The following is a 22,347-nucleotide window of genomic DNA, read 5'->3' as shown; positions in this document are numbered from 1 at the left end:
TTTAATTGATGAAGACCTTATTGCCCAATCCATGGGTCTCAAAAGGGAAGGATGCAACTTTTATAGAGACAGAAAAGTCAGTAAGGAGGCCAGTGACAGATATCTTGAAACCGAAAAGGAGAAAAAATGCCTAGTGAAGCTAAGTAAAACTTACTATCCCCCTAGGGCTTTTCTTAAACCATGGCGGGAGGTCCTATTTGTTTTAATGTGCTACATTACTTTGGATGGTAGGTTTACTAAAGTATACGGCTACCATTTTGTTTTGCTAAATCATTTTAGGCATGATGAGAAGGTTAATTTTCCTTATTTTTTGTTATGCTCAATGAATGCCACTATTAAGGCCTACAAAGAGAACCCTATGGGGGACACTGCCATGCATCAAGGCTTAATGGTCCTTATTTATGACCATCTCAAGGCCAATCAAATAGCCTGCCTGTAGCCCTCTATTGAGTCTGAGGAGGATGGGTCTGACTCTGTCTTTTTAGTGGATGAGGATTCTGACGCTGACCCAACGAGTGATTCTGAGGAGAGCTTGGATGTTTCAGATTTTGAAATTGGTAAGAAGAGGAAATATATGAAAACAAGACCTTCTTCCTCAAAGGGTAAAAAATCTAAAGGCAAAATCCTCCAGATTAGCTCTTCCTAGAAGGAGGAGGTCTTTGAAGACTCAGAGAAGGAGAAACCTCAGGGTTCTCTAAAAAAGAAAACTAAAGTCCACACTCAGACTATAAACAAGCATAAGAGGAAGGAGGAGAATGTGAAGGAGTTGGAGGCTTATAAGAAGGAAAGGACTTCAGAAGTTGAACAGAACTTGGAGTAGGTGACCTCTGGCGAGGCTCTTAGGGTTGAAGACACAACTACTATTTGTGACACTCCAAAAAAGGAACAGGATATCCTCGGTAAGATTGATCCTCCCTCTAACCCTCCTCCAGAGGGTATGCAAGGTTTTATTGACACTATGGAGTGGCTAATAACTGGTTACAAGAAAGTTGTGGATGAGAACAATAAGCTCAACCACAGAATTTAGATCTTGGAAAATATCAACACTGGGGAAGGGAAGACTATGGCTGATTACATTGAGGACCTAAAAAATACCATTGCAAAAGCTGAAAACATCAGAGACTCCTTCAACCCCAAATTTGAGAAAATAGAGAAAGACCTGCTGGAAAGGAAAACTCTTGTTGATGCTATAGATCAAACTATTTCGGGCACTGCTAGTAAAGTCAGTAAAATTGAGGATTGCCTCAAGATTATTGCAGAACAAAGTTTAAACATCCTGAAGATTTCTGCTAGCAACTCTAATACTCTCATCAGCAAATTGGACGAGGAGAAGGAGACCCTGGATATTGACCCTGACAGTAAAGGCACAAGAGACGCTCAAGGACCCAAAACTAGAGCCAAAGGCAAAAAGAAAGAAAAGAAACCTAACAAGGACCTGTATGATCTCAAAGCTATTGGGGCCACCTATGAACAGTTGGTGAAAAAGGTAGAGGACCTTCTGAAGACTATAGCTGTGTAGTGCTTTCCTAGTTTCTTTGTTGTTTTTATCTTTTGTTGTCTTTTTCGTTTGCTAGCTTTTTTGCCAGTCATTTTGTAAGCAGTTTATATGCTCTGGACTTTTAGATGTCTTATCTTAATCTCCTATGTTAAAGGTTTCAGGTCCTAAAAGCCTATTTTTCTTAATTAATCAGAACTTATCATTAATTTTAATAGTAGGAATTAAAGATAAAACAATGAATACCATGCACAAGAGAACATTAAATTTCCGTGGAAAACCTAACAAGGGAAAAACCATGTTAAGAGTTAACTCAAAATATATGAACACAATTACATTATTGGTTTTAACCTAATAGCCAAGGAAGCTCACTACTCCCAGAAGGATTTTTAGGCTAAGGTGCACTACTCCAGGGAAAGATGTAAGGGACTTGTAGGGTAAAACTCATTGCCTTAGGGAGAGATATGAAAAATTGCTATGGAGACTCACTATCTCCAAGAAAGGTACATGAATATTTTATTTAAAATGAACAAGCCTTTAGCATATTGCATCCAACAATGTCCAAGTATGAAGCTACCCTTGAATCTCTATCTCAAGTGACCAACATAAAAAACATTGACCACATAGTTTCTCTGCCTCAACTTTGCATCATGTACTCTGCAAATGATATGATCTTGTAAGCGCACATACATACTATGATCTAAACACTCATGCCACACCCTCTATATTTATTTCTTCTTATATATACATCATTCTCTTCATCACAAAACATAAATTAATGATATGTTATGTTGTCATTGATGTCAATTAACCGGTAATGATATTGTTGATATTGCTGTAATATTGTTTTGTAACTAGTAGGATAAGCTAGTGAAGGAAACTATAATCGGTAGGAAGAATTTGTGGAGTGAACCAATATTTCTATATATTGGAAAGTTGAACCAGTAACCTGTAAACCCTTCCTGTTGGTTTTGATAAACCCTAACCGATTAAGTTTGGTGAATTGGTTATATTGGTTTACAATTTGATGATGAGTGGCAATTGTAGACACTCAAAATTGTCATGTCTAATTAAATAAATATTTTTATTTTATTTAATTATCTAAGCCTAATTCTTCTATTAATTAAATAAATCTTTATTTATTTAATTAATTCATTTATCCTCTTCTAGCCTTATTCCTCATTTAAATAAATACATTTATTTATTTAAATTATCCCTTTCCTAAATTAAATAAATATCTTATTTATTTAATTGATCCCATTTCCTCTATTTAATTAAATGAATCTTTATTTATTTAATTAATTCATTAGCTTTTTCTACACATGACACATGTCATTCATCTCTTAATTCCTACACTACCTACCTCTTTCATTATTTTATTATTTCTTTTACCTACCATCTAATCCTAGCCGACCTCCTTTTTACACCTCTCAATCTTATCCCTTCATTTCATATAGTGTCTTCTATTTAAGGAGATGCTTTCTTCATTATCAAACCCTAATGATCATTTTGGCTACACTACGATTCTACTTGCAGCCACATTCCGTTCTTTGTTGAGCTCTTGTGCACATAAAATCTGAGAGCAAATATATCAAGCAAGATCAATGGAGATAGGAAGAATGGAGATCAAAACCCTATTGGACATGTGATGGTATAATCTTTGTGATTTTGTTTTATTTGCATTGTCTTAGGTAATCTTCATATGTTATGGTGGATCTTTGTTGATTGTTAGGCTAGGGTTTGGTGGTTGAATTCATTTAGCCTTTCAATTTTGTTATTATTGTATCCATTTTCACCATAAACATTTTGGCACTCCCGGTGGGACTCTTGTCCCCTTGCATTTAACCTCTTTGTTGCAGATTTTGCTTTTTTGAAGTTGCAGATCGGACATTTTCGACAGCATTTTAGGTTTTTCCGCGTCTGCGCACTTTCGGATCGCGTTTTTGATTTTCTGGCACGTCTGCGGAATCTGGAATCGCGTCTGTGTTCTCGACAAATTTTATTTTGCAGGTTTCAGAAAAGAGCGTCTGTGTTGCAGAAACGCGTCTATGTCTTTTCTATCTGTGTCTGTGTCTGGAAACAGCGTCTGTGATTTTTAATCGCATCTGTGCATCACAGAATCACGTCTGTGTTATCAAAACGCGTCTGTGTTAAGGGTAACAGCATCTATGTATCTCTTGTTTCAAAATTTTGAAGTTTTCATTGATTCAGTTTTTCAGATTTTGCACTTAGGGTTTCAGATCTGGTTTATTTTGCACTAACACTTTCAGATCTAGCTAATTAAATTGGTGCAGCTTGTCTTGGAAGCAAAACATTTTGTTGAAGGCCGCTAGTTCACAAAGTCTTTTGGGTTTTTAAAATTTACCTAACTTGTGTGTTTGCAAGAAGGGGTGATTATTTCAAACAACCCAAACTACTAACAACTCTTTGTTGCAAGTCCTTGGCAAGAGTTTTTGATTTCTATTGTGTGCCTTGTTTTCATAGACTAGCAAACACTTCCATTGGTGCACTAAAATTGAATCATTGTCTTTTGTGTCTTGAGCAATAGGCTCTTTTTGTTTAATCTTTAGAGGGCCTGTCTTCCCGTGTGGTCATTAGGACTACTAGTGAGAAGAGAACGACCCAAGTGGTAGCGAGGAAAACCCACCTCTTCCAAACCACTATAATCAAATGTATTCATGGTGAAAACTATGAATAACGTGTGCTGATTAGTTCATACCGACACTATGTCTCCCCATAAACCCGTTTGATCAAATTTATTTGATCATTTGTAGGGCGTAACCTCTACCGGCTGGGAGCTTTTTGTATTTACAGAGCTGAAAGTGCCGCATGTATGGCCACACGAGCGGATGCCCTTACTAGCACCTTTTTGTTTTAGAAGCCCAAATCCTTCTAGTTGTTGGGGCAGGAGGTCGGACCTCTGGTAGCAGCCCACACACATACGGTTCTTAGTAGAGATACAAAGTTCGCCATGGGGAGTTTTCATGGGGACTGATGCTTGGCTGACCCGAGAAGTGAGTGCCGAGGGTGGAGCCAGTGAGGTCAAGCATCTAAGTATCCACTCTGAATAGCGTAGCCTCGGGGGTAAAACCCTATGTGGGATCAACAACTATTGTCTTGGCCAGCCATAAGAATTGTGCTTGACTTATTTTAAACATTCAAACATTCAAGACCAAACAACAAAACATTGTGTCTTTTGTGTCTTCAAGTGTATGCAAAACAATTTTACATCAAACAACACACTTTTCTTGGAGTCATTTTGAGTCTAGACACTTGCAAACATTGAGTCCTCATCAACATTGTGTCCTCTTGTCACGAAAAATAGTCAAACAGTCAGATTTGGTCACAACAAAATGACTTCACAGATTGGAAAAATTGCACAAAGTTTGCAGAAACGCGTTTGTGTCTGTTCTAATTGCGTGTATGCCATTTAAACACGTCTGTGAAGGGCATAATCATGTCTATGTGTCTAGAAGCGTTTGTGTCAAACAGAGACACGTATGTGTCTGAGAATCGCGTCTATGAACTATACAGGAACATCTGTGTCCAGAATTGCAAGAAAATTTCACAGTCCAGCAAATAAAAGAAATCAGTTTCGGAATTCTTGAGCTTCCTAGGTTGTTTCTTCAGGTTTCATCTAGCACTCAACCTGTCTTTGGGTCTCACATAGTCCATCATTGCTTCACATCTCATTTTACATTCATACTTGGCTAAACTTGGGTCAAAAGGTCACTTGCTTGTCCTCATCATACTTTGTCAACACACTACATACAACAACACTTTGCTAAGTGGTCCCTCATCAAGGTTTCTTACCTTTGGGTCTCATTTGGTCTTACTTAGAGTCAAGGTCAGCTTACCTAATCAAGAGAAACTATCCTCTCTTTGGAAGTCACACCTACTCTACTACACACATACTTGGTCTTACACTTTGGACATTGCAAGTACACCTCAGATTCATTTACATTCCATCCAACTCTTGGTCTTCCATACTTTTTCCATTTTCATCTAGTCTTACACATCTTGGTTAATACCTAGTTCATGGTTGAAACCCGTCTTCAAAAATCTAGGAGAGAAACTAAAGAGGCTCAAGAGTCCGCAAACATGAGTTCTTATGAGTATGACAACGATTTATTTTTCAATACTGATCACACTACATTGCTGGACATGGATGTCTATAGAAACATTCCACATGTGGAAAATGCAGACACTATAAACAACAATGCTACACACAATGACAATATGGACAACTTTTCAATACATTTAGCAGATGTGGAAGAATCCATTATGAATCCCCATTTCAATCGATTGGTTGAGGAAATAATGTGGAGGGATAGACAATACTTCTTACATATGATGGCACAAAGTGGAGCCAAGATACCTCATGATTTTGACATGTCTCAAATTATGGAAAATTGACCCTTGCAACAAACTCACTCCAACATGGATCAAAGGATACCTAATAGTGGAGGAAATAGAGGACCACATATGGTACCTGAATCACCATCAGCTTTGCTTCAAAAACCAGAGGTCCCACATACACATGGTCAAACATATGATACTTACCTTCATAGACCATTATGGAAATCTTATGCAGATAGATATGCTCAAGCTATGGATCAACCAAAACAATTGGATATTCAAAGGCATGCTCAAAATTTGGACATAAGGAAACCCCGTGTCAAATTTGGGGGCAACACAGTAGAACATGACATGCCTGTAGAGTATGGTATACATGCACAAAATAGATATGGTGTTCATCAACATGAATCTATACCAAGTGCTCCATATATGCCACATCAATATAGACCTCCTCCATATGAACATGTGTATGATCAATATCATCCATATATGCAATATGCTCCTCCTCCAATTGGTGCCTCAAACATGGGATATGCTTCAAGAAGTTGATCTCCACCTAAGAGCAATTTGGAGCAACAAATCAGGGACTTACAAAAGAAAATGGAGGACATAAATACACCGAAGCCAACATACACAATGAGAGACATATGTCCTTATCCATTTGACAAGAGCATTCCAATGCCTCCATTTCCTACACACTTTGTGATGCCTAAATTTGATAAGTATAGAGGAAAAGGGGATCCTAAGGCACACATATGATAATTTTTCATAGCTTGCATTGAAGTAGCTTCAGAAGAGACATATTTGATGAGATTATTTCCACAAAGCTTAGGCGATCAAGCTATGGAATGGTTCTCCCAACTCCCACCTAGTATTAAGTCATGGGGTGACTTAGCAGAGGCATTTATTCAACATTTCTCCTACAATATAGAGACAGACATATCAATCACTACTTTATGCAACACTAAGCAAAAAGAGGGAGAGTCTTTTGCATCATTTTTACAAAGATGGAGAAATCTAGCCAGCAGATGCTCTTGTGAAATTCCACAAAATCAAATGGTAGAAATATTCACACAAAACGTTAACAAGGACATTGGCTATGATCTAAGGAAAGCTTGTTTGTCCACCTTCAAGGACATCATTGAAAAAGGCTTAGCAACAGAAAAGGTCCTAATTGAACAAGGAGTCATTAAGATATTCAAGGAAAACAAGGAGGACTTTAAAGGAAAAGACAAACCAAGATTTTGGAATAAAAACAAGAACACAGTCAATGATGGTGTTGTTGATGCCAATACAGTGCGACCCAAATTCATCTTTTCGGGATCAAGTTCTACAAACAATCAAGTGAATACTCAAACAACTTCTAGATCACGAAGGAACTATACTCCATTGGGAGAACCACTTGAATCAGTCTTCAAAAAGTTAGTGGCAAACAAGGTAATCACAGTTCTGGATTTTCCTCCATATGAACCAAAGGTTAAACCAAATTGGTGGAATGATGATGAGTATTGTGAATTTCATAAGAGCAAGGGTCATAAGATAGGAAATTGTCATCGATTGAAGAATATTGTGCAAGATCTCATTGATAGAGGTGACATTGAGATTGAGGGACACTCATCCAACCAAGAACATGAGATGTTTAAGGAACCATTCCCAAAACATGACAAGGGAAAAGCTAAAGTCACAGATGATCAAGCCAACTATACTAGAGCACCTTACAACTATGATTCAACTATCAATCACATCTTGATGGACAATCATATCTCTACTATTACCATCAAGAATGAAAACCCTGAGAATCTTCCTCAGAGACCCAAGATTGTTCTCGGAGGTGTTGGATCTTCTTCCGAACCTACCTCTAAATGTCATGTTACAACTCGTCAAGGTAAAATTACTTTGCAAGGTGCTCCAACTAAAAACACCGCTTCTTCATCAACCAAACCTGAGTATGAACTTGTAGAACAGTTAGGGAAGACACCCGCGCTCATCTCCATCCTTGAGCTCCTACGTATATCCCCCGCTCATAAAGCTATTCTAGACAAAATCTTGAGAGATACCGCCATTCCTACCGATCTGAACGTGGACCAGTTCCAAGCCATGGTGGGATACCTTTCCATTCCACATTCCCTTACATTCACAGAAGCTGATGACACCTCCGTAAGTCAGCCACATAATGCACCATTACATATTGAAGCCTTCATACACAAACATCGAATAAAGCGAGTCCTGATAGATGGAGGAGCTGGTCCAAACATTTGTACATTGAGCACCATTTAACAATTGGGATATTCTGATAAAGCTGTGAATTCAAAAAATCAAATCACCATCAAGGCATATGACGATGAAGAGCGCTCATCCAAGGGCACAGTCACCTTACCTCTAAGAATTGGGCCAGTCACAAAGGATGTGGTGTGTCAAGTCCTGAATCTGGATCTCACTTATAATATATTGCTAAGACGTCCTTGGATTCATGAAATGAGGGCAGTCCCATTGACATATCACCAATGCATTAAGTTTCCTCACAACGGAGTCAAGGTAATAGTTAACGGTGATCCTAATCCGTTCATATATTGCAATAACTTGAGATCACATACTGAGACCATCATTCCCAGTAATCGTGAAGCTATTCCTTCTTTGGCATACATTGACCCTAAGTCGTTGAAACCTTCGACATCAAAACAAGGTGAGCTTAAAGGCAAATTTCAGTACAAAGGCATGGGAGAATACACTTTAAATCAGACCATGTATTTACGACAAGTCATGAGCTCTCCAAAAGAATATGGAAGGCCACATCCTAACAAGCAAATATCCATCATGGTATTCAAATGGGATCCTACTACCTTTCAAAGATGGGGCGAACTGGAAGAGGAAGGTTTATACAAAATGCTCTATAAAGACATTGAAGATGACACATAAGATCAGATCAATATACCCTATGAGAAATATGGCAAAGGCTTCAAGATTCTAAAAAAATTCGGGTATGATGGAAAAAGCCCTCTTGGGTTATGAAAAGAAGGCGTTATGGAGCCCTTACAACCTGAATTGACTATAAAAAGGGAACGCTCAAAGGGACTTGGTTTTCTGACTTCCAAGATCCACACTAAAAGGATAGAAAGGGCATCACAAATCAAAGTTGCCAAAGTTCAACAAGAGGATCGCTATTCCACAGATTCCAACGAATGGGAATGCGGTTCAGAAAAATCCTCCAGTGATTATGAGCTCACTGAGACATTTAGAGAGTGAGATGAACCCACAGAAGAAGAGGAATTTTATAAAAAGTTCAGAATTGGTCAAGAAACAACCCATGAGGATTCCGCACAGTCTTCGTCTCAAGGTTCTAGGTCGAAATCACATAGGATGAGAACACCTGTCCCAGAAGGCGCTACTAGTGACGACAATTTGGATTCGCTTGTGATCGAGACTGATGAGGAGAGTGCCATTGATGACCTCGATAATTACCTCGACATACCTGAATATAACCACATCTTCACTCTTAACCCCGTAAACTCCGAAGACATTAAAGGCCTTCCCCTTGTTCACCACCAACTCATTGACTGGGATTATGAAGGACTAGCATAATTTGACACATTCTAAAATGATGAAGCTGCTATTGACTATCTTGGCATACGAGATGATCTTCCCCCTGGGGACCATAAAGCAGTATACACTATAGAACTCAACAACATGGCATATTTTGGTGAGGGTGTTGGACCTTCCAGTCGCAAAAATGTGAAAATAAGAACAAATCAAGGGTCTTATGGCGAAAACCACACTGTGGCACTATCTGATCCCAAAAAAGTAAAAAGAAAGGACATATCTAAGGGCAAAAACCTCTCTGAGGCACCTGAAGATGGAAGGCTCGACATTCTCCTAGCATCATATGAGGAAAAGTCATCCATGTTGGTAAAACAAACATTGGTATAGAAGAGGTTCCACACAACATATTCCTGGCTCAATCATTGACAGAGTCTGAAAGGTCAAAATTCATAAGCTTCTTCAAAGAATGACAAATCAACTTTGCATGGTCATACGTTGATAGGCCTGGACTGGATCCGGATTTGGTAATGCATCATTTGACAGTCAAACTGGGGGCAAAGCCAGTGAAACAGAAATTAAGAAAAATGCATCCACAAGTGGCATTACTACTCAAAGTAGAGCTGGAGAAGTTATTGGATGTCAGATTCATACGCCCAATTGATTATCTTGAATGGATCTCTAATTTAGTACCTGTCAGTAAACTAGATCGCAGCATCAGAATATGTACAGATTTCAGAGACATCAACAAAGCTTGTCCAAAAGATGACTTCCCATTACCAAATATTGACTTGATCGTTGATCTCACAGTAGGTCACGAAATGTTATTGTAGTCACATAAATCTGTCCACTTAATTAAATGAATATTTAATATTTATTTGATTATTTAACCATCAATTAATAATTAATTAAATTAATATATTTAATTAATTCATCTTAACCCTATTCTCCTATTAATTAAATAAATTATTCAATTTATTTGATTTAATTCACTTAACCAAATTCAGACCATTAATTAAATAAATAAATCATATTTATTTAATTAAATCTTCTCTCACATTTAAATAAATTAATATTTATTTAAAACCCCCAAAATCCCACCTCTCACATTTAAATAAATAAATCATTTATTTAAATCACCTTTATCCTCCACCCACTTGCATTTTCCTACAAATGCAAGTTGCACAATTATTTTAAATAAATAATTTATTTAAATCACCTTTATCCTCCACCCACTTGTATTTTCCTACAAATGCAAGTTGCACAATTATTTTAAATAAATAATTTATTTAAATCACCTTTATCCTCCACCCACTTGTATTTTCCTACAAAAGCAAGTTGCACAACTATTTTAAATAAATTATTTATTTAAAATCCTATTTATCCTCACCCACTTGAAACCTTTAATGGTTTCCCTTAAAGTAGTCAAACTTGATGGCTTTAAAGTCTTCAAACTTGATGGCTTCCTTCTATAGTTTTCTCAAGACTTTAATGGTTTTCCTTAAAGTCTTCAAGCCTTTAATGGTTTCCCTCAAAGTCTTCAAGCATTTTAATGCTTTATCTTCTTTTTCTCATTTAAATAAATTAATATTTATTTAAATATTTATCCAAATGCAAATTACACCATTTAATTGAAATAAATGATTTTATTTTAATTGAAAATACCAAAATTTCTCCCACTTGCATTTTCCTACAAAATCCACTTGTATGCCTAAACCCCTTCTAGATTCTTCTAAACCCTTCCTAATTAGCCTAATCCATCCCCTAAATATTGTCACATTCCTAAGCAAATTGGAGTCACTTCTCAAAGACTCCAAAGTCTTTGAAAAGCAATTAATGTTTTGTGTGTTCAACAAACTAACCATCAAAGTCTTTGATAACCATTGAAGGCTTTCAACCTTCAACCACTTAATCCCCAAAGTCTCCAATAACCATTAATGGTTACCTCAAACCCTCCCACATGGTTAAAACATTTGTTTTGACTCAACCTCTACCCAACCCAAAGGTCTCATCAAGTCTTTAATGCTTTGACCATGATTATCTCTTAATCATTTGCACAAAGGTTTATCCTTGGATTAACTCTTAATCCAATGGGTAATCTTAATTTAGACTTGACCCTTACCTTCTAGATAACCATGAGGTCTTCTCAGGCCTTTAATGCCTCCAACCTCTTCTCTCAACCCAATCCTATGTTGACACTTGTCACCATTTTATTGGTGCCAATTGTGCACATGGATCCCCAACTTTCAATCCTAACCCTTGTTAAGATTTCTCAATCTTAACCCTTCATTTCCCTATTTCTTCTATAAATAGAACCCTTCTCCTCAAGCAAAAGAGAAGCATTTTAGAGTATTGTTGTTATACTGGCATTCGCATAGAGCTTTTTTATAGTATCACTATCTACTCTTGCATAGTATTTGCTTATCATATTCAACCATCTTGAATCTCCATATGGCATCCATGGCTAGTGCTAAAAGCTGAGAGCTACACTCATTTGGGACTTGGAGAGGAGAGGAACAAGGGAGGAGCAACTATGAGCATCTTGATTAGCTATTTCATTTTATGTTTATATGCTTTCTATTTCATGCTTAATATCTCTCTTGATATGCCTGTTTAGGATAATCTTTTGTTGCTAACACTAACGTTTGTTTCTTGTGCTCTTGTGTGTGTTGCCATCAAACAGATTTTCTAATCCTTTTTGCAGAGCATCATTTGGTGAACCCGACGTGAATCCAAACACCAAAAAGATCAACTTTTTTTTTAACCAATAACATGTTTGAATGTTGAAAATGTCACACAGGTTGCGCTTTTGACACTGTTTTGGTGCGTTTGACATTATTTTGGCGCTATTCACTCTGTTTCAGTGCTTTTCCCTTCTCTGTCTTTCCCTTTCTTTTAGTGCGTTTGTGTTAAATAGTGCCTCTGTTCAAACGCAGACCAGCGCTATTGTAACAAAACGTTGTACAAATCACCTTGTAACCAAAAAAAAAAAATTAGGCTTGTAGAAGCCCACCAAATAGGTGGATTTTACTAACTATTTTTCTCTTTTGTGCAGATTTAAATTAGATTAAAAAGTAGATTTATATTTTTTACTAACTTGTTTTTTGAAGTTGGTTTTAAAAATGAATTCACTTTTTATTTTGGTTTAAAATTAACTTCACATTTCAAATTTGGGCTTTAAAAAAAAGAATCACACATTTGTTTGGGGCTCTTAAAAAGAATTTCATTGTTCCAAGGTAAAAAGAACCACAAACTTATACAAAAACAACTTTTTTTTTTTTTTTTTTTTTTTGCAAGTTAGGAAACAAACTTCGTTTTGATGCTTAAAATCAACAAGGCAAATTTTATTTTTTGCATCAAGATAAAACTCACAATCCACACTTCCATTTTTGGTGCAAATAAAATTCACAATCAACTTGTCTCATTTTCAAAGCAATTTTACTTCATGCAAACGTGTTTTTCATTAAGTTGACCAGGATTTTCAAATTCTAGTTTACTCAAACAATTGCCTTTGAAAATTAAAAAGAACACCATGATTGTTGGAGCAACATCTCCAAATAGTTAGATCACATTGCAATGACAGATTAAAAAGAACAGGTGTTTTTCATGCTTGGCACACTTGTGCAAAGAGTTGGTCGAGTGGTCCTACTTCTAACACACACTATCCTCTCCCTTGGCTTTCGTGGTCCTAGGTGCAAGAGAAAAGTGTTAGTAACACTCACATTTTATCTTTTTAAGAGAGGCCTGCCAAGGGATCGATACTCTTGGGAACGACCTCGAGCGGTAAATCCTTCGAGCCGCTATAGAAATCAGGTGAGAGCGAAAGCTGTAGCCTTGGGTATAGCTGTTCCTACAGTGTAACTGGCCAAAAGGACAAATGGGCCCCACCACCAGTTACAAGGCTCTTAAGTGAGTCACTGCAGAATGAACTTATGTCCAAAGCCATCGAACATGACTAAACACCTTTAAGTAGTAGCCCACCTGTTCTATTGATTGAGGATATTTGAGGTATAATTTAGTGCAAGAGCATAGATGGTTTTGCTCCCAAGATACTCACCATACATATTTCCTTGAGTAGAAACATAGCTTTTTGAAAAGTCACTTGTGGCTTGATAAAAGTGGTGACTCCCCCATCATAGGGATCATCTATTTGTTATGCTCGTGCAAGACTTAGTATATCACATCCTTACCTGCCACGGCGGGATTCATAAGGTATGTAGTACCAAAGTCGAAGAAATATCAAGATGTGGGCTAAATTTATCACAACTGGCCATTTGACCTTAGGGATAAAAAGTGTTTGAAGTGTGTTCATTTTACAGACCTAGTGCGAATTGAGCCGACTTCAGGCTTTGGAAATACACCTTAAAATACATCTAAAGGAAGGGTCAAAAACAAGTCCAAGAATTGGGTTGATCTAGACCCATACTCATTTGTGCCTTTGAGGCTACAATCTTGTGTTTGTGTGCTTGCTTTGTTTTCTTGTCAAAGAAAAATCAGAAAATCAATCCCAAAAACAAAGTATTCATCCAACATCTGTCAACACAACCAAAAATACCAAAAACAAAGTGCAAACAAACAAAGAGTCAAAAATTTATGACCATTCTTCACATCTTGCGAAAGAAGAAGTGTCATCAGAGTATCACCTTGAAAAGGAGACCACTAAGCTCAAAGGCTTTAATCAAAAGGAGGAAATTCTTCTATATCAATCGACAAATCTTTGTCTCCCATAGAGTCTTTCTACATCGCATGCGTCTATACCTTCAAGGTAAAACAAACGAGTTTGATTCAGAATCATTGAACCGCAGAGCTTTTATGCAATATAGAGCTCTGAGTTATCACAAAAATCAAGGAGGAAAGATTAATCCCAATTTCTTCCCAAACATCTGTATAACCTACAACACAGCTCGAGAAGTGCCACCAACGTCTGAAAGGGAAGAAGAAGAGTTTGTCCCATTTGTGACACAAAGTTTTTATTGAAAGTTGAAAACATTTTCATCCATCATCCCACTCATACATCATCACTTCATCATCAATCCATCCCAACTCTCAAAACATTAAGAGGTTCTTGTCCCACGATTCCTTTTTAGATATTGCTTGAAATCAAACACATCACATCACTTTTAGATTGTTTCTACATCTAGGATAAGCTCATCCTAAGAGACACATCTACGCAGGTTAAAACTAGTTCATGAGTGAATCCTCTCATTACTAGGTAGTCAAAATCTGTAACACATCTCAGATTTCTCTACACCTTATCACATCCAAACTCATCAAAACAAACAAGCAATTCAAAGAAAGAATTATGGTTACATTTACCTTTAGAGTGCTAGAGATCTACAATCCACTAATCATCCATCTTTCATTGAACAACTCATCATCATCTTCAATCAACTTCAACACAAACTTGCAAACAAAATGGCTCAAACCCGATCGCGATCAAGGCAACGAGAAATAGAAATTGAGGAAGAAGAGGAAAACCTCAATGAATTTCAAGAATCACTTGGAGGAAATGTAAATGATGAAAACCCAAGTAGTCCCACTCCTTCAACAATCGAAAGGGTTCAGCATAACCCTCACTTTAACAGATTATTTGATGAAATTCTCAGGAGCAATGCGGATGCTCACTTCTTAAGACTTGCTCAAGAAGGAACCAAACTCCCCTCAGACTTTGATCTTGCCCAATTAAGACAAGCATCAGAAAGACAAAGTCGCCATGAGGAGGAAAGGCGTAGAGATCCCATCAGATATAACATCCCTTGAGGTAACCCACCACCTCCTCCTCCAAATGAAATGGAGATGTTGCGGCAACAAGTCGCGAATCTCGCCCAACAACTTCATAGTGGTGTTAAGACCAATCAATTTTCACTTAACGACATCTGTCCCTATCCGTTTGATAGGAATCTTTATATGCCACCCTTTCCACGCGGGTTTGAAACACCCAAATTTGAAAAATATAGAGGAAAGGGGGATCCCCGTGATCATGTCCGAGAATTTCATTCTGCTTGTCTTGAAGTAGCTTATGAGGACACATACCTAATGCGCCTTTTTCCCCAAAGCTTGGGAGGAACAACCACATCATGGTTTTCCCGACTTCCAGGTGGCATTAGAACATTTGAGGAACTCATCCAGAAGTTCCTATCTCATTACTCTTATAATATTGAACGCGACATCACCATGGCTGATCTATGCAACACCAAACAAAAACCAGGTGAATTATTCTCAGTATTCCTGCAACGATGGCGCCAAATGTCTAGCAGACGTTCTCTTCAGTTACCTGAACAAGAACTAGTGGAAATTTTCATTTCCAACTTAAACGAAGAAATGGAATTTCACCTGGATGTCAAAGACACAGACTCTTTTAACGATATGATCACCAAGGGTATAAAATGTGAAAGGGCACTCATCAAAAAAGGACTCATCAAAATCTTTAATGAACCAAAAGATGCTCCTCGCCCGCGCTTCAATAGCGATAAACCGAACTTCTGGAATAAGAATAAGAATATCGTCAATGATGGAGTTGTGGATGCCAGGACTGTCCAAAATGCACAACCTATGGTTCAGTTTGCAGGACAAAATCCTCCACCTCAAAATAATACACATGGTCCTCCTAATCAAGGTCACATCACATCTCAAGATGAACCAAGACCTCGTCCACAAAAACAAAAACACACTTACACTCCCTTAGGGGAACCCATTGAAACAGTGTTGCGACAACTCCTCTCTCAAAATTTGGTCACTCTACCTAAGCTATCAAACTATGAGCCTCAAGTCAAACCAGCATGGTGGAAAGATACTGAACACTGTGAGTTCCATCAAGGAAGAGGACACAAGACAAGTAATTGTCACCGATTGAAAGATCTCATTCAAGATCTTATTGATCGAGGAGAAATTGAGATTGAAGGACATGATCCAAAAACGACAAATAATGATCACCTGATGTTCAAGAATCCACTTCCATCACAAGATCAAAGGGGTCCTTCCACTTCCAGGCGAGGCACCGATACCACTGACTATACGCAGGCTGCGTATAACTACACTGTAAATCACCTATATGATGCCAGTGAACAAATTGCAACTATAACCTTCAAAAATCCCACCTCAAATTGCAATGTTGTTACACGTCGCGGCAAAGTTACCATAAAGGCAGCTCCACAGGGCACCACCTCTGTCCTGAAGCAATACAATCTTGTGGAACAATTAGACAAAACCCCTGCACTTATATCCATTTTGGAGCTTTTATGCCTGTCACCATCTCATAAAACTATCTTGGATCAAGCACTCCAAGAGGCGTCAGTCCCTGCGAACCTTAATACGGACCAATTTCAAGCCATGGTTGGAAATCTAAAGTCATCACCTTGTCTCACTTTTTCCAAAAGTGACAACTCTTCTTTCCAACAACCTCATAACGCCTCACTCCACATTGAAGGCTTTGTCAACCAACACAGGATCAAGCGAGTCTTGATCGATAATGGAGCAGGCCTAAACATTTGTACACTGCAATTGGTCACAGCATTGGGATATGCAGTAGAATCAGTGGATCCTCGCAAGAAGATCACCATCAAGGCCTATGATGATGCAGAGCGTTCATCCAAAGGAGCTGTGGTACTACCAATCCGAGTGGGCCCTGTGGTAAAGCACATCATCTGTCAGGTTCTGGACCTTCCTCTGCCATATAATCTATTATTAGGGAGACCTTGGATACATGCCATGCAAGCCGTTCCATCTACCTACCATCAATGTATCAAGTTCCCACATAATGGTGCAGAGATCACAATCCTGGGCGATGCAAATCCCTTTGCATTTTGCCATAATATCAGCCATCAACCAGAGATTACTGTTCCTAATAATAGGGAAGCCATTTCCTCCACATCATATGTAAATCCCGCCTCTCTTGCCAGTTCAAACACTCCTATACCCAAGCAAGAAAAGCTTAAGATGAAAGTCGCAGAGGAAGGTCCTGGAGAATACAACTTGAGTCAGCTCTTTTGTGTGGGACAAATGCCCACTTCTCCTAGAACGCATGGTAAACCCCAACAGTTGCTCCAACAATCCATAGTCACGCCCGCATGTGCTTTAACGCCTTTCGTCCTTGGAAAGAGTCAAGAGGAAGAAACACAAGATGAGGACCTAGCGGAATGGATCTATAAAGATCCCATCACCACTGAACAACCGCAAGTTACACTTCCTACGGAACAGTATGGCAAAGGCCTCCTCATTATGCAAAGAATGGGGTATGATGGTCAGAGTGCTTTGGGATACTGCAAACAAGGACGACATGAACCACTACTGCCAGAGTTCAAGCCCAAAGGTAATACAGGCCTAGGCTTTGAAAAAGTAGTCCTGCCTAAACTCAGATTCAAAGGCAAACCCAGCAAAACATTTTGCCCACCTACTGCAAAGAGGACACCTTTCATAATCAAAGCACCATCAAACACCATCCCAACTGCCCCATCGAGGCTCACAAACCTAACGCAACCAGCACCAAAGCAATTTATTCCACCAAATAAACCAGTAATCCCATCAGCAGCACCATTAGCAGCAGCAACTATATCAGAACCCGCAGCAACATCTATGGCGCCAGTAGTTCCAGCAGAAGTCACTGAGTCACCATTACCAATACTTCCAGTAACAAATCCTTTAAACCCCATCACGGTTCCTGCAGCACCGATCACCACAAAGATACATAAACCAATCACACCTGCCGTATTTAACTCAAAAGATATCCCAGTATGGTATAGCAATCGAATGCTGGAAAGTGATTCAGAGACCGACTCACATGAGTGGGAATTTGATTCTGTGCAACTTAACACTTCAGATGAGGAAGACACGTCACCACCTCCACCACACAAAGACATCCCTGTTTACGGAGAAGCACAGGTAAAGACCACTTGGGTACCTGAGCTGGAAACATCTTCCACAGACCCTACGTCTCATCCTACGCCTGATTTTGACAGGGAGAGTACCATCAATGACCTTCACCACACTGTCTTAACCCTCACTGATACTTCTAACGAACTTAACCTAATCGATGAAGTAATGCCCATTATCCACCCTGAACTCATCGAATGGAACCAATCAAATCCCCCATGTCTTGACCTCTTCCAAAATGATGAGGCTATCATTGACTTTTTGGAATTAAGGGATAATCTACCAAGCGGGGATCACAAAGCTGGATTCGCCATTGAACTTAATAGCGCAACATACTTCGGGGCGGATGCCAAACCCTTCAGCTGCAAAAATATAACATTAAAACATGGATCTTCCAGTGAAAACCACACTGTGGCACTATTTGATCCGACAAAAGTAAAAAGAAAGAGCGTATCCAATGGTGAAAACCTCTCTGAGGCGCCTGAGGATGAAGGGTTTGACATTCTCCCTGCTAATGCACAACAGGAACGATCAACGATCCTCATTGAGGAGACCAAAGAATACAATGTGGGGACTCCTGAAAACCCTCATATTATACATCTGGCATCTCTTCTCACTCCAGAGGAACAACCTACATTTATAGAGTTCTTCCAGCAGCGTCAGATCAACTTCACATGGTCATATGCAGACATGCCTGGGCTTGATCCTGATTTAGTCATGCATCATCTCACAGTAGCAAAAGGAGCCAAACCTATCAAGCAGAAGCTTCGTAAGATGCATCCTCAGATTGCCGTGCTAGTCAAAATAGAACTCAAGAAACTCCTGGATGTTGGTTTCATTAGACCAATTGATTATGCAGAATGGATCTCCAACATTGTGTCAGTCGGAAAACCAAAAGGGGGCATCCGCATATGTACTAACTTCAGAGATCTGAATAAGGCATGTCCAAAGGATGACTTCCCCCTACCAAATATCGACATCATAGTGGATCTGACAGCAGGACATGCCATGCTTTCACTCATGGATGGCTTTTCAGGATACAATCAAATAAAGATCGCACCAGAGGATCAACATAAGACAGCCTTCACATGTCCATGGGGCACATACTGCTGGAATGTAATGCCTTTTGGTCTAAAGAATGCAGGAGTGACCTATCAACGAGCAATGACCACCATCTTCCATGACATGATGCATACTATGATGGAAGATTATGTGGATGACTTACTAGCAAAATCACTTACTAGAGAAGGACATCTTCACATCTTAGATCAAATATTTGATAGACTGGAACAATATCATGTTCGACTCAACCCAAAGAAATGTGTCTTCGGAGTGACCTCCGGGAAGCTTCTAGGATACATTGTCTCAAGCAAAGGTATTGAGGTCGATCCAGCAAAGGTTAAGGCAATCATGGACATGCCACCTCCAAAGAATATCAGTCAGCTAAGGACACTACAAGGGCGGCTTCAATCCATCCGCAGATTCATTGCACAATTGGCTGATAAGTGTCACCCCTTCACACACCTGCTACACAAGAACATACGCTTCCAATGGGATGACAGATGCCAGCAAGCATTTCAGGCACTTAAAGAATATCTCATGAATCCACCCTTGTTGATGCCACCAGATCCAAGTAGACCGTTGTTACTCTATATCTCAGCAACATGTACAGCATTGGGTGTACTACTGGCACAACATAATGCAGAAGGAAAAGAGTGTGCTATTTACTACATCTCTCGCACACTGGTTGGCTATGAACTCAATTACACACCTATTGAGCGAGCTTTCCTAGCAGTAATCCTGGCAGCCACTAAATTGCGGCACTATCTATTAACACACAAGGTACAACTCATCGCAAAAATTGATCCACTCAAGTATTTACTCAGCAAAGCAGCATTGACAGGTCGTTTGGCCAAATGGGTAATGATTCTAAGTGAATTCGACATTGAGTATGTGGACCGTAAGGCTATCAAAGGTCAGGTCATTGCAGATCAATTGGCCGATGCACCACTCATAGGCGATCATCCTCTCATTTCCAATTTTCCAGATGAAGAGATATTCATGATCACAGAAGCACAACCATGGAAACTATATTTTGATGGTTCATACACTAGGCACGGCTCGGGGGCAGGCATTCTGTTTATCACACCTCAAGGTGATAGCATCCCGAAGTCTTACAGGCTCACATTTCCATGCACAAACAACATAGCAGAGTATGAGGCCTTGATCACAAGACTCAGGTTAGCCGTACAATGGAAATTACAAGAACTACAAGTATATGGCGATTCCCAACTAGTCATTCGACAAGCAACAGATGAGTATCAGACCAAGGATGATAAACTCATGCCATATAAGCAAATGGGGGACAATCTAAAGACATCATTTACTACTATCACTTTTGAGCAGATACCAAGAGATCAGAATTGAGCTGCTGACGCTATGGCTACCATCGCATCTCTACTAGATCTTCCACAGAATTCAACACGCTACGAGTTCTTGGTAGAACAACTTTGGATCCCCGCTTATGATATCCCCGAATTTGAAATGATATGTTGCCTTGTTGGTTCTGAATCCCCATGGTACGGTGAGTTCTACACCTATCTCCGCGATCACACCCTTCCTCCCAACCAATCAAATAACCAACGTAAAACCTTCATTCGCCAAACTGCTCGATATACCATTATTGCCAAAACCATATACCGACGCGGTCTTGATGGTACTCTCCTTCGATGTCTAGAACAAGGTGAGATAACAAAGGCTTTGGAAGAGGTACATGAAGGAATTTGCGGGACTCACTCAAGTGGTCCATCACTAGCCAAGAAGATCATGCGAGCTGGATACTATTGGCCATCTATGGAAAATGATTCCTACTACTTTGTCAGGAAGTGCAAAAAATGTCAAGTTCATGGCGACCTAATACATGCACCAGCACAAGAACTGCAACCAATCACAACACCATGGCCTTTTTGTCAATGGGGTCTTGATCTTGTGGGTAAAATCCATCCATCTTCATCTAATGGCCATAAATTCATTATTACCGCCATCGAATATTTCACCAAGTGGATCGAAGCTGTTCCACTTACCCAAGTCACTGGCAAGCAGATCGCCTCATTCATCCTCAACTACATCATCTGCCGGTATGGTGTACCCATCTCCATCATCACAGATAATGGTCTTCCTTTCAAAAATCAGGATGTCCATGAGCTTTGTGAGAAATTTCATATCCAACACTGCTTTTCCACTCCCTATTACCCACAAGGCAATGGTCAGGCCGAAGCATCCAATAAAAACATATTGAGAATCCTAAAGAAGACAGTCAATGATGCCGGTCGTGATTGGCATGTTCAATTGAATCCAGCATTATGGGCATATCGAACTAGCATTCGGACCCCTACAGGTGCAACTCCTTATTCATTGGTCTATGGTGCTGAAGCTATCTTACCTATTGAGGTCGAGATACCATCCTTACGAGTTTCATTGCACAATCTCATCGATGATGAAGCATACAGAGTATCTCGTCTTCAGGACTTAGAGTTACTAGATGAGAAGCGACAAGCTGCATACAATCACCTCAAAGCCTATCAGCAGCGCATGAGCAGAAGCTACAATCACCGAGTTAGATCTCGTACATTTGAGGTAGGTGATCTTGTTCTTCGAGAAAATCCTTGCAACCAACCAAATAGAGAACATCAAGGCAAGTTTGAATCAAATTGGCTCGGCCCATATGTTGTCACTGCTGTATTCGGGTCCGGGGCATATCAGTTGGCCACATCAGATGGAGAACCACTCGCAGATCCAATCAATAGCATGCACCTCAAACGGTTTTATACCTAAGGTGTACAAGGCATCAGGCTCCCTTGCATATCAGAAAATACCAAAAACATTCAGAAAATGTCATGAAGAAAATACAAAAACATTCAAAAAAGTAAAGAAAAATCATGCATCCAAACGGTGAACAACCACTCCGGTGGCACCTTGGGTAAGTGCGATGGTGAAAACCTGGCAAACAGGCGCCACTCGTAAAGGCTATGGCTCCATTGTCTTTCAGACTTGTTGCGATCACATCTACTTCATACATACATCCATCCATC

The sequence above is a fragment of the Cryptomeria japonica genome, chromosome 10 (assembly GCF_030272615.1).
Source record: "Cryptomeria japonica chromosome 10, Sugi_1.0, whole genome shotgun sequence".
NCBI lineage: Eukaryota > Viridiplantae > Streptophyta > Pinopsida > Cupressales > Cupressaceae > Cryptomeria > Cryptomeria japonica.
Note: the sequence above shows the minus strand (reverse complement) of the source record.